We start from the raw sequence: 13,555 nt of genomic DNA, 5'->3' as shown, positions 1-13,555 counted from the left end.
TTCATTGACTCTAATCATTTTTCTTTTCACTGGTTCACTGATTTGTTTAATCATTTTCTTGATTTGAACAATCTCAACAACAATCTTCAACTTTCGATCTTCACTCCCTGTTTCTAGCAGCATTATGTAGTTGCAAGAAATCCTTCACTACACCCCTCACAAGATTTCATTAATATTCAACTCATTTTAGATTAACAATCTTAATTTTATTGATCAATCTTTGAACAATCTTACAAGAAAAGATAAAGGAATCAAGAATAACCACTGCTCTAGATTTTCTCTCTCCTATTTACTTGCTTCTCACTCCGAAAAAGATCTCTCCTTTCCTTTACAATGGAATGACTATTTATAGGGAATTACATAGTCGATGACAGCTAATCTGTCCTTTATTTTCGGATATGGCTTGCGACATTCTCGCAGCCTTAAAAATGTTAATTTCGCAAACTCTCTAATTTTCGCAGAACCATCACATTTTCTCATGATTTTAGCTGACGTCGTTTATTATGTCATTTCTGAAATTGTTCTGCGATGTTGTTGTGTTGTATTGTTGATAATTTCGCTGAGGTATTATTGTTGCGAGATTCTGATCCTACACGTCTGTGTGCTACTAGTGCGCTTGCTAGAGTCGATCTCCATTAACCTTTGATTTTCTTCTGTAAAATCAGGTTAACGAATTAAAGACTTCATTAGGATTGCGAAGCCAGACCGATACTACTTTATCGTAGTTGTGTGATCTGATCTTGCGTTTTCTATTGTACGAGTACAATAGATTGATTGGCTTGAAATCATGAGAGTTCTCCGCTAGGAAAGATAAAGAAGTCACAAACATCTTCGTCTCACTGTTTGTGATCTTTCTTCTAATTTGGTCATTCCTTGTCCGAACTATGGGTCTGGATCAAATGGTTTCTCTGGAGAAGATGCTGGATCAGAAAGATCATCTTAAAACTAAGTCTGGATCGTACCTTGATTTTAAGAGTAAATCAGAAAGGGAGATTGGCTTAGCAAGAAGGAAAAAGAGAATACTCTGAAGAAAGATCAGTGTATTGAGGCATTGACACACTGTTGTGTTCAATCAAAGATAGAATTACATGCTCTTGCAGAATCCTTTTCGAAAATTTCTCATCTGCAGGAGATTCTGGTCAAGCAACAAGGTTTTCTACTTGAAGAAATTCAAAAGCTGAAGAGTAGTAATCCACCTTCATTCAGCTCTGATATGAAGGACTAGGTTGCAAGAGAAAAATATACATCAATTTTTGATTTCTTTCAATGATTGTATTGATCTATTATGAATAAAACTATTATGAATAAAATTATTTGATTTATAATTTTTCTTGTGATAGTTTTCGGTTTACATAGCATGTGCTTGAATGCTTTTATATTATTGCTATGTATGTTTATGGGATGTTTGATTTCGGTTTTACTACCTTAATATTCGATCTCATATGTTTTGAACCCTTGTGGTTTGGGTGACTTTTTTATTTAGCAGGATTAAGTTCTATCCCATGTTGGTAGGCTTTATCAAAGAATCATGAGGGGTTCTAGTAGAAACAATATGTGAAAAAGTCACAATATGTTGAATCGGTGTTGGTTTAGCATAAAAGCGTATGTGTTTCGACGGTTTTCAACTTTTGCTTGCAATTGTGAAAACCGATTTTCAATCTTTCTATGGTAAGGTTGGTTGTTGTTATTCTTTTGTTTTTACATAAGGATGAGAACATGATGATATTTCGATATCAATTCTCCGTGGAAGAAGATGCAATCATATTGGAGAAGTGGATGCGAAATTTGAGGTAACAATCTTGTTATTTAATTGTTTTCCTGTTTAAGAAAAGCTGAGTTTATTCATATATATTTATTGCTTTTGCTTAACAAAATTTCGGTTCAATCGATGTTTATTCCATGATGTGTGTGTGGATCTATGTGTGATTCAATTGGTTCCGGTTAAGAAAAACTATTGTTATATTGCTTTATTGTGTGGTATCAATTGTTTAGGCTTACAAAATTTCGGTGCAATTGTGGTGCTTTTGATGTTTATGTTGTTTCAATTGCTTCCGGTTGAGGTGAATAATTATGCAAGTTGATTTATTTGGTTTGTGTGAATTATTTATGGCTTAAGGAAATAAAAAATATTACGGGATGAGTTGTTTAGTCCAATTCGATTCCGGATAAGAGAAGCTAAGTTAATTCTGATCTTAGTTAGACTTATCAAAGTGAGGTTTCGGTTATTCAAGTCTAATCGAATGCCTTAACAATAAATGCTAGTTAACTAACCTAGTACTTGTCTTGTTTAAAATTGAAAGGCCTAAGTTTATGGATAATTAGAACCTGATGAGAAAAATAGAGTTATCTTTATTTTGGTCCTATCGTATTAAGCGATTGTTTTTGTACAATCGGTTTGGCAAAGGGACTAAGGTGCTTAGTTGATTTCTGGTTTGCTAAACTAAAATGGGAAAAAAAATTCGGACAATTGTTTCCTTGGAAACATATCAAAATAAAACTACTTGTAGTTTCCGTTTTTGATATTGGTTATCAGAACATGGTGTGTGGAACCCTCGTGCCTAACTCTACAGATTGCAAGTCTATTTTGAGATTTGTAAGATTCTTTTCGTGTTGTCCTTTACTTTTTCGTTTGTTTGTCATTTTGTGACAAAAAGGGGGAGAAATATATGGAGTAAACAAGTGATACTGGCATTGATTTTATATTGATTGGTATCGCTAAGGAAAAGAACATTGGTGCTAGAACGTTTATCTAACGAAAGAGTGAAAGCACAGACTAAGGGGGAGTAACATGTCATATAAATTGGTATACAAAGACGTGCGGATTGAATATCTAGCTATCTTCCTTAGGGGGGGTATTAGATTTTTTATTATAATGTCAACAACGACATTTTGAAGGATTGAATATAAGCAGTTTACTATGCTGTTGAATTTAGGAATCAAGCGTATGTGTAATGAATTCTTGTAATTTGTTTATCCATATGATGTAAGAGTTTTGTCACTAAAATTGACAAAGGGGGAGATTGTTAGAGCATATAGCTCGGTTGAACCCACCAAGCGTTGGTGTGTCAACTTTGGTTGTCATATTTCAGTGAAGCAAAACTCATGTTAAGAGCCGCTTGATTATGTACTAGAGTCAACTTCGTATAGGTTAGCTTGAAAGTATTAGGATTTGAGACTTTACATGTATTGCGAAGACTTGAAGATGTGAAGAAGCAAGGAGCTACAATGACAAAAATCATCCTTCCGCTTGAGGTTAGTGATATTTGACTTGAACTGTTTCATTCCCTAACGTATCTTTCAAGTCGTGCATATTGAAAACAAAACTGCGAAGCATATTTGAACTCTAGATAGACATAGTATTAAGGAATACAATACGAGGTTTATTGCTTAACCATTAGACTTTGTAGATAAGACATCACCATAATCATTTGAATGCTATTGTGATTATGTATGGGTATGAGGTGAGGATTTCATCCTAGGGAACAATGTTTTACATGTGTTCTAAGGAAGTAAGTTCATAAACTTGTTTGTGAATCGAAAAGGAAATCGCCAGGTGTTATTGGTTTTGTTATTCATTGCATATCTTATGAAAAACCAATATGTGTGATTGAGTATGATTGTTCACGAATTGTTTGTGTTCTTGGTAGAACTATTCACAAAGGCCTGACTTATTTATTGGCATGAATTTTATTAGTGAAACCGATTTTAAGTAATCACCTGAGATGGTATGATCGGGTTTGTGGTTTTATGTATGACCAAATATGGGAAAGGGGAACCGATCCTAGTAAGAGGTGCAGTACATCACAAAGGGGAACCGATCCTTGTATGAGGTGCATCAAGGTTTATAGCAGAAAGGGGAACCGATCCTATGAACATGTGCAACACGTTTTTAGGCAAAGGGGAACCGATCCTATGGACATGTGCAACACATATAAGTTAGATACTATATATATGTGGGGAACCGGTCCTAGTACCTAGTCAACCAAATTTTGGAAAGCTAGTGTGACTATGCATAGTACTCACATGGAAGGTAGAACCGAAACTTGTTTTGGTAGAACCGTTAAACCCATGATTTGTGATTGAATGTTATTTGATCAATCACATAGTTCTTGACAGTCAGATGAACCAATTCTAAACTTGTTTGGAAGTGTGGCAAATGGGTTTCAAGGTTGTAAGTGTGAAAGAGAACTTACAAATTTAAGATGTCGACATACTTTGAACAGGTGTTATGAATGTTTATTTCTTTAATTGTTCAAAGTTATTCCTTAATAGCTAAGGTAAGAGAATCCCAGTATCGAAACATAAATAAGTTAATAATCTCTTAATTAAGGTATTTAACTTCATTTTTAGGAAAATAAGAATTAGTAATGTGCATTTACTAATTAGAGATTTTCTGAGAGATTTCGATCATTATTTTTGGACAGAGCATTTTCAGGAATTATGGAAACTGAATTTGTGCTTTAATGAATATCTTGAGAATATTTTCGGTTTTGGAAATTCCTTGGTGTTCAAACTTCCTTGTCTATAAATACTTGAAGTTTTCCTTTCTAGCAAACTAATCCTTCGTAACAACAAACTTCCTCTTTGTTGTGTTGTTACTGGTGTAGCCGCCTATTCAGAGAGGAGACTAACCTAATTAGGTGAAATCTCTTACGGCCGCTGAGATTAAAGTCTTCTTTGTGATTGAGAAGCTCTATTAGTACCGTCGGTGGGGAACTAGATAATTGTGGTTTATCTTTTGTTTTCATTGATTTGATTGACTAACGGTGGTTGAACTTTGATTGCACCTAGTTTGTTTATGCTTGAGAATCTTCTCTTCTGATATAAGATTCACTCAAACTAGTTCAAAGTTTCGACAGGGATCTTTAGACTGTTGTTAGTTCTAAAGACGATCTTGTGATAATCCATTCTTAACAGACTTCGTTCTCTGCGTGATTGATCACAAGAGATTCAAGTGATTGCGTGCAGGTGTTTATTGAAGACCTAAGAAGATTTGAAGACGAAGAAGATATTGAAGATTTATGATTTCTGGGTTCATAATCTTTGGTGTGCACAATACTTGTTTCGGTAAAAGATGATCCAATTAATAATCGGTTTATCCTTGTGATAGATTGGACTGATTAATTGAGTAGATCGGCATCAACACAGTTCTTTGGATTAATAGTGTTGTAGGCTTAATCTTAAACGATTACTTCGGTAATTGAACATAAGATAGATCTAAGGACCTGACAAAGGAGTTTATATTAAGATAAACAGAAGAGCCTTTGTCAAACTCATATCACTTGTTGAATGGAGTTGATACCAAACATATTTGTTGTTCCTTTACTGTTTGGAATACGAACCAAAGGAATTGTTCCAAGTACGTGACTTATTCATAGGTCAGAGGCGTGGGAATATAGACGAAACTAGGTGAACTATAGGTTTAGTTGCTTGGTCTCAACTATACGAAGTTAGGTGTAATTTTGTGTAGCGGCTTAATCTTGAGAGTATTCAATTATGGACAAGGTCCCGGGGTTTTTCTGCATTTGCGGTTTCCTCATTAACAAAATCTTGCAGTGTCATTTACTTTATATTTCCGCATTATAATTGTTTTATTATAATTAAAGTAAATCACACAAACGTTAATTCCTATTTACTTGATAAGTGAATCCTGTTGTGTTTGGTTAAGTCCGAACCTTTTTATCAAGTAACATACTTCGTTGTTGTATTGTCTCGATTTCGTATCCATAGACGATCACACGAAGTGTAAACCAATTAGTTGTATTGTCTCGACTCAGTCCATAGACAATCACTTTCGGAGAAAGGACTTATAGGTAAGAAAAGTTTTATCTTGAGGTATATTTGGGTACCCTCGCCTTTTCAATTGGTATCATAGCAGGCAAACACGAAAAGATCTAACAATCTGTGTTTGGTGCGATCCAACCTATAAGAAGGAACTCGAGTTCTCATGAATCAGAAGCTTTCTACTTTAGTTGTCTACCGATTATTCTGTGTGAAAAAAAAATTGTTTCCTGGAACCAAACAACACCATAATCGGAAAGTAAATTCACTCATTGACTCTCGATTATGGAATTGGTAGGTTTATTTTTTTTGTTCCTCTGATTATTCTATGTGAAGAAAACTATGTTTTCTATATCCAAACAACACCATAATCGGAACGTAAATTCACTCCTTGACTTTCGATTATGCAATCGGTAGGTTTATTTTTTTTGTTCCTCCGATTATTCTATGTGAAGAAAACTATGTTTTTTGTATCCAAACAACACCATAATCGGTAAGATAGTTAACTCAATGGCTTCCGAATGTCATAATCGGTAGATTTACTTTATATTTCGCCTGCGATTATTGTATGTGACGAGAACTTTGTTTCCTGGAACCAAACAACACAATAATCGGAAATTTAACTCACTCCTTGAATTACGATTATTGTAATCGGTAGGTATAGTTTATATTGTGGCTCCGATTATTCTGTGTTAAAAATATATTGTTTTCTGTATCAAAACAACACCGTAATCGGAAAGATAGTTAACTCATAAAATAACCGATTATGGGAATCGATTGCTTGTTTAACCAAATAAACTAGCGATTGTGAATAATCGGGAATGTTTTTATATTAATATGCGTCCGATTACATCCATTACATAAAGTTCAAAAGACCTTAACGTTACAATCACGTTAAAAGCACCTAAATCCATAATCCTAATTCACCATAAAAGTATTAAAAGAGATCATAACTTCCGGTGATCATAGAAATTTTCCCTCTTGATTTTGTAACATCCTTCATGTTCAAATCATTTCCCGTAAAGGTCCACATACCGGCGATCAGCAAGATTTCTCTGAAATTACGAATGAGTAATAAGTTAGTACTAACTAATGTTTATGTGAGCCAGAGTTACGAAGATACTTACTCGTTTTTCATACGTCCACCAAGGAAAAGCGTTCCTAACAAATCGTTCTTCATCTTCAAGTTTGTCAATCTCCTTATCGAGCGCCTTCTTTCTCATCTTAATGTCATTGGATGATCTTCGAATTCGATTACCATCTGACGCCTCAAATACCATTAAAATACGGTTCCATAACTGCTCTTCGGATTCCGATTTGTGGAGCTTGTGAACACGATCATGAGTAGTTACCACAACGTACGCTCTATAAATAGCACAACCTTCTTCTTCGGCAAAAGCAATATCCATGTTTTTGTTTTTAAAATTAGAACTGAAGAGACAAAAGAGTTTGGTGCAAATGGCTTGATAGATATGAGTTTCTTTATATAGGTTTATGGCCCAACAGCTCTTTTTTCCTTTTCCAAAAAACTCCAACGGCTATTTCATCAATTAGATTTAAACTGCAACGGATATTTTGACGAAGGTTGAATCTTGGGTTACTAATAATCGGTAGGTATGAAAGTTAGATTATCTACCGATTCTGGTAGATTCAAAATCTCGTTTTGGGGCAACCCATAATCGGGAGGTTATGTAACCTATTTATCTTCCAATTATGGCTACATCCAAAACACAAACCAAATGGTTATGGTTGGCTCTGTACCCTCAAAACCTATGGAATTTGGCAAAGGTTGAATCTGGGGCTACTTATAATCGGTAGGTTTACAAGTTAGATTATCTATCGATTATGGCAGATTTCAAAATTCATCAAATGAAGGATTTAAGAAAAATCGTGTTTTGGGGCAACCAATAATCGGAAGGTTATGCAAACTATTTATCTTCCGATTATGGCTACATCCAAATCACAAACCAAATGGTTATGATTGGCTCTGTACCCTCAAAACCTATGGAATTTGGCAAAGGTTGAATATGGGGCTACTTATAATCGGTAGGTTTACAAGTTAGATTATCTATCGATTATGGCAGATTTCAAAATTCATCAAATGAAGGATTTAAGAAAAATCTCGTTTTGGGGCAACCAATAATCGGAAGGTTATGCAAACTATTTATCTTCCGATTATAGCCACATCCAAATCACAAACCAAATGGTTATGATTGGCTCTGTACCCTCAAAACCTATGGAATTTGGCCAAGATTGAATCTGGGGCTACTTATAATCGGTAAGTTTACAAGTTAGATTATCTACCGATTATAAAAGGGCATATTAGCCGTAATATCCGCACATTAATCGGGAACTACTGAGTCTATATTTACTACCGATTATTTGTAAACTACCGATTGAGATGATGGCTACTAATTATAAAAGGGCATATTGCCCATTTCGAAAACTCGGAGATAAGGGGTAGCTTAGATTTACGTTTGGATGACCTTTTTTGTCTTTTTGTGTCGCCCCTAATTCTTTTGGAGTCGCCCCTAAAAATGTCAGGTAAAGAATTTGGTGTAGATGAATTTCAAACAATGTGCAGCAGAAGGTGGTAGTTATAGTTAAGCTAATTCGGAGGGTTAATTCAAACTTACAACTCATCTCTGAATTATATAAAGAGAAATTTTAATAAGAAATTAAGGATCTACATGTTGTTTGTCCCCTATCCTCAAAGGTGTGTTTTTTTTTCCTCTCTTGATTCCCTTTGTTAAACAACTGAAATTTATCATGGACATTTCTCATTCGGAACATCTGTTCTAACTGTCCTAGCCCAAGTCACATGAGCCACCTGCTCAACCCACCAGCCTTTTCTAGTTTCCTCTCCAGGTTTGCTTCCCGCATCTTTTGATTCTGTTGTAGGTCATCCACACCCATATTCACACAACTGATCGATAAGTTGCAAGCACTTGTTCTCCTGTGGCAGAAACACTAACCTCTACAAATGGGTTTGCACTGTTCAGAAGTCGCAAACTTTTTGTAAGCGCAGCCATATCCTCAGGAATAGTTGGTTCAACAACAGCTCTTTAGATAAGAGGAAACTTGGAAAAGCATACTTGAAAAGGGCCAATAATTTCTGGTCAAAGAAAGAGTAACTCTCTAAGATGTGATTATCAAGGCCTCGTAGGCAACAACATTCCCAGCCCTGGCATAGGCCACCGGTTCCAAACCTTGTCCCATCATGAGTGCAACTCAACTTCTTGCAAATGTTTCTGCACTGTTTTATATGGACCATAAAGAGCTGAAAGCACACAACTTTGAGACCCTGCAAAACGAGCGAAAGTTATGTCTCTGAAACAAGATGAAATAAATATAATGGGGAAAGTCATCCATTTTGAGAAAAATATCAAAGATGGTTGAATCAAGATTGCCATACAGATGATGGATTTAAATCAGAAGGAACAAAACCAGACAGATTTAGCTTTGGATTGGGGTATTTAATGTAAACAGTGAGAGACATAAATGAAGTTGCTCACATGAGTCATGTTTTGCAGAATGCCCTTCTCAAAGTAGATGAAATCTAAGGCTAAGATATCTAAAACACAATATCCATTGAGACATGTTTCCAAGTAAATTGAATAGATAAAAAAGGTCAGAAAGAATACAGTCATGTTAATTCTCAAAAGACTTTTTGGTGTTACTACTACCTCGGGGACACAACAATATTCAAGCCTCCAAGTTGAACTGCATAGATGGATATAATGATCTAACCAAGTGAATTAGATTTAGACTCCAATGGAGCAGCCGAGGAAATCCAAAAAGTCTCTCTAACAAAGTGAATGAAGCTTTTCTTGGTTTTCCACTACCTTTTTTTTTTCCACCGGTAATTCGGTGATGGTGAATTGATTGCCCAGAGGGACAGGTACTATCTAACTCAGGCCAAAACTGAGCTCAAGTAAATGTATAAACTCCGATCCAATGGCCAACGAAGCAAGTCAATATTCAACTGCAGGAAGTGAAGTAGTGAACGACTATGGCAAAGCTATCCATACAATTCCTAATATGTTTTTGTCAATGTAGGACAACTGCAAGAACTAATTGGGAGTGGACCAAAAACCAACCAAATACCATTTGAAAATTAAACTAATAATTAGTCTTCATTAAGGACAGTCGGATCAACACATTCGACTATACTTATAAAGAGCAATATCAACTTACGACTATGATACATTTTGAATCACCTGTGATCAATATTAGCGCATACAAAAAAAACAAAGAATAATCAAACTGATCCCCTGAAAGAACTAGACAAAAGATGAACAAAATGTTTCAAAATACTGAAATTACTAAGTGATTCTTTTATTAGGATTCCAAGAGAGGTCACCAATTCCATTTTAGTCTGGGATATGACTTTGTTTTTCCAGCCAAACTTTTTACAGACAGAAAGCTCTCAGAGAAAAATATTAACATCAAAGTTATATTAGCATAAGATTTTGACCTGATGTGCTATTTCCTTCGCTTGTTCTTCCATTTTTCTGTTTGTTGCCTCTGCTTTAGCATTAGCCTCGATGACTAGTTCTTACAGGCCATCTTACGACCACGAGAAGGACCCCAAACCTTAACATCTATCTCTTCAGGTGTATGATTATCTTCTCCCGAAACTACACGCACATTACAAAGAAACACAGATATCAGAGAATGCGTACATGCGATAATTACATTACACGAATAAGGAACCTCTACGAGCCATATTCCATAGAGAATATAACTCACAGTAAACCACATCAATTTAGCGAGTTACTAACTGTTCACACTAGCAATGATCATGACAACCAACACATAAAAAACTACAACAAGCGATTTAGAAATCAACTAAAATCAGAAGAAACCTGTGGTCCCGTGCAATAAAATAATCACAACCCATAATAATAGAGAAGAATCACCTTATAGTTAAATTGAAATTTGTTCTCTTTCATGCTGATTGAAGATAATCCTTGGGGGTCTCTGATTCCTCTCTAGATAGTAGTCTAGGAATTCTCTTTCCAAGTTGCCGTCTTTTGTTAGCGGTAGCATTAGCTCTCCGCTGATGTGTATGAATGAGCCATCTTATTCTACAACTCCCCACGCCAAATCTCTGCATTAGGAGCAAGAGGAGTTAATTAAAATCAGTCATGAAAAAATAAACTTGAAACTTACTTTATACTTGGTCTTCTGATGCTTAATTATGCAGATGTTTGTGGGAACAGTTAGTACAGGTACTACCACCTTACCATTTTGTGAACAGCACAACACGTTCGTGCATACCTTTGCGTCCTACTAATTCCACCAATATAACTATGAACATCTTATAAATAAAGATGAAACCGTGGAGTATAAATACATTCTTTGAACACATAAACAGACAATGACAAGGCACAAAGTTAGAGTGGGTTACCTCCACCGAATCTCTTGGTGTTGTAAAGGAAAAAGAGAAGGGGCATAAGTTGCCTTTTGGTAAATCTGTCTTGCTTGTTGGTAATAAATTTCTCAGTTTCGACTAACTTCTCCCAGAGATTTTGGGCGACATCCATGGCTACAAAACACAAACAATCAAAAAACAAACGTGATGTAACTACTGAAATGAAGTGAATTATGTATCATTAACAGTATTGTCAAAACGGGAAATTGGCAGACATCATTTCAAGGGTTCATGTAAATGAGTACAAAACAGGATGTCAACCTTCACAAAACAGGATTCTTACAAATCAATAAAAGTACTCATCCAACTCCAGAATCACAATCAAAATCAAATTCAAGAACCCTAATTATCTACACACATGAATTAGCATACAGACACATGATTCATACAATTCCAGTTTTAATTGTATTCATTCTGATGAAAGCAAAGAAACATTGAACTTGGAGGAGATGCTTAAACACAAGGGAATTAATAATAACCTGAAAAGATGCTTCAAAGAAGAAAAAAAAAAAAACCTGAAAAGTAAATGGTAAGGATCTGTGAGGGCGATCGAAATCAGCTTGATCTCCCTGACAAACAACTCTCATCAACCAGCAAATTCCACCAGGGTTGTGATTGGCCGGTGTTGATGTTGAAAATCCCATTTCCGAGTCCGCTCGTACGAAATAGTCAGATCTAACCTTTTTATTTTCTTCCTTTTCTTCTTCTTCTTCCACATCTTTCTTCTTTCTTTCCTTTGATCTTCCTTTCCTTGATCTACAATCGCTTTTCCTCCCGGAGGCACAATTTTCAGATCTGAATTTGTGGTTCTGTCTGTCTGGGTTCGGCTCATTTGCGTTTGGAAATCATAGGAGTTGGAGAGTTTTAGGATAATTACCCTGGCTTGATATTTAACATTGACAACCAGATAAGGGCAACTCATATCCATGGCAAATCAAGAAACCGTTCCAGGTAAGATACTACTGTTGAACAAGAAGAAGATTATGATGGAGGATCTTTGCAGCAGTTGTGAAATGGACGACGTGCGGCAGAGGGTTGCAGTTAAGCTAATTCCAAGAGCTGAACAACAAGAAGAATGAAGTCATCCCGATGAACTTCAATTATTTTCCGGAACATACTACCGATTTTTAACGAGCTTGAGAAGTTTCCATAGCTTGAAGATCAGGTAATGCTACTAACGGGACAAGGAGATGTACTACAAAGTGTGAGGCGGTTATTGTTGCCAAATCAAAAAATGAAGGACGCAACTGTTATCGGTAGATACTTTGTTCTGGACTAATATATTGAAATTGCCTAATCAATGGAGTTTGCAAAGGACAGCCCTTACAGACACGAAAATCACTTTTCTACCAAGGACAACACTGCAGTGAGTCAGTGACAACCAGTCAATTGCTGCACTAACTTTCTTCTCGGACCAACTCCAATCGAACCCATGTTTAGATTCAACAACTGAAATTAATCATCCACATTTCTTGTTCAGAACATTTGGTCAAACTGTCCTAGCCCAAGTGACATGAGCAACCTGCTCGAGCCACCAGCCTTTTCCAGTTTCCTCTCCAGGTTTGCCATACCCTTATTCAGACAACTGGTTAATATGACATGAGTTCTAGAGGGTCCTTGACTGCGTATACCCTAATCTGTAGAGAGGATCCAATAGCACTCACATCTGGAACAAGAGATTTAGATGCTGCTGGAAGGTGCATTGGCCCATCCCCGATAAGTCAAGTTGGGCCTTCACTCTAAGAACTCTTGTGTTGAATTTAGTCGCAAATTTATGTTGAAAACCGAATATTAGTCTGTATACTCTAGAATAAAATTTCGGCTACCTGTCACAGTACCTGATAGCCGAACAAAATAAAAACTCCATTAAAGCATATTTCGGCTACCTGCGTCTTCGAAAATGTTAGCCGAACTGCATTTCTGAATAAGTTCGGCTACCTGTTCTTCGGATATTATAGCCAAACTTGTTTGACCTAGCCGAAATCTACTTTTAAAAAAATCATTTTTTAGGAAAGTTTTGGCCAATTCAAGCAACATTAACGAATAGGGAAAATTAGGCTCAGGCCCCACCCATGGGTAACCCATAATATGAGGTCCTTAATTAAAAGAAGTTTAAACCTAGGCCCCGAATTATTAAAAGACCTTGATACCCTTATGAATATTGTCAAGCCCATAATTAAATAAAGTTTAAATCTAGGCCCAAAATTATTAAATCTAGGCCCCGAATTATTAAAGTACAGTGTGAATGTGTAAACATAAGTTACACATGCATATAGCATGTGTATCCAGAAGTTACACATCCTTATGGCATGTGTAATGCAAAGTTACACTTGTATA

The 13,555-nt window shown here is 36.0% G+C and overlaps 1 long non-coding RNA gene across 1 annotated transcript; it reads right to left on the bottom strand.

The window, feature by feature from the left end:
• Window positions 1–8,403: 8,403 nt before the first annotated feature.
• LOC113299928 lies at window positions 8,404–12,524 on the bottom strand. The gene is made up of 5 exons (XR_003335265.1): window positions 11,734–12,524; window positions 11,195–11,332; window positions 10,704–10,894; window positions 10,259–10,421; window positions 8,404–9,085 (listed from the first exon to the last, which is right to left on the bottom strand). It is a non-coding gene; the product is annotated as an uncharacterized LOC113299928 (long non-coding RNA).
• Window positions 12,525–13,555: the final 1,031 nt, after the last annotated feature.

The sequence above is a fragment of the Papaver somniferum genome, chromosome 7 (assembly GCF_003573695.1).
Source record: "Papaver somniferum cultivar HN1 chromosome 7, ASM357369v1, whole genome shotgun sequence".
NCBI classification, from domain to species: Eukaryota; Viridiplantae; Streptophyta; class Magnoliopsida; order Ranunculales; family Papaveraceae; genus Papaver; species Papaver somniferum.
The sequence above is the reverse complement of the archived record's forward strand: the minus strand, read 5'-3'. Positions and strand labels throughout refer to the sequence as shown.